This window comes from Photinus pyralis, unplaced genomic scaffold (assembly GCF_008802855.1).
Source record: "Photinus pyralis isolate 1611_PpyrPB1 unplaced genomic scaffold, Ppyr1.3 Ppyr1.4_LG4, whole genome shotgun sequence".
In the NCBI taxonomy this organism is placed as follows: Eukaryota; Metazoa; Arthropoda; class Insecta; order Coleoptera; family Lampyridae; genus Photinus; species Photinus pyralis.
In genome coordinates, this window is record NW_022170511.1 from 11,311,306 (window position 1) to 11,311,909 (window position 604).

Consider the following 604-nt stretch of genomic DNA (forward strand, 5'->3'; position numbering starts at 1 on the left):
GCTTTATACGTGTCCTGAAGCCGTCTCTGCTCATGAAAATTTAAACTCAAGATGCATCATCGAACAGAACCGCGGCATGTCGTGTTGCTTACGAGTGCATAAGGACAGCCCACATATAAACCATATTATGCACTCCTCATGCCCCTGAGAAACTTCGACGGACTGTAAGATCAGCCTTAAGTGCTGAATCAGTAGAAATTCGATCTGCTTTCGGCGGCCTGGTGCAGATGTTACAGAATGGTAAGGTAAGTTTTCATTACAGTATTAATATTAACACAGATTTTAGTATTTAAATCTGTGATATTAATGAATCATTAATCATTATATAAACCGCAGTATATATATACCTACACGTACACTGATATTTTAACATATGTATTGATATTTTATCTTAAGTTCTTTGCATTAAAACCAAAAAAGAAAGCAACGACCGAACTTCTGCAATCGCTCATCCTAAATAATAAACGCACACTATAGTAAGCTGCTTTGACATTTTTTCTCCGCTTTTTTATACGAGTATAAACGTAATCGGATTTTGTTGTACAGAAAAAAGAAAGTCTTTCCAATAATTTAATAAAAATATTGCCTTGTTATGTACAGTTAC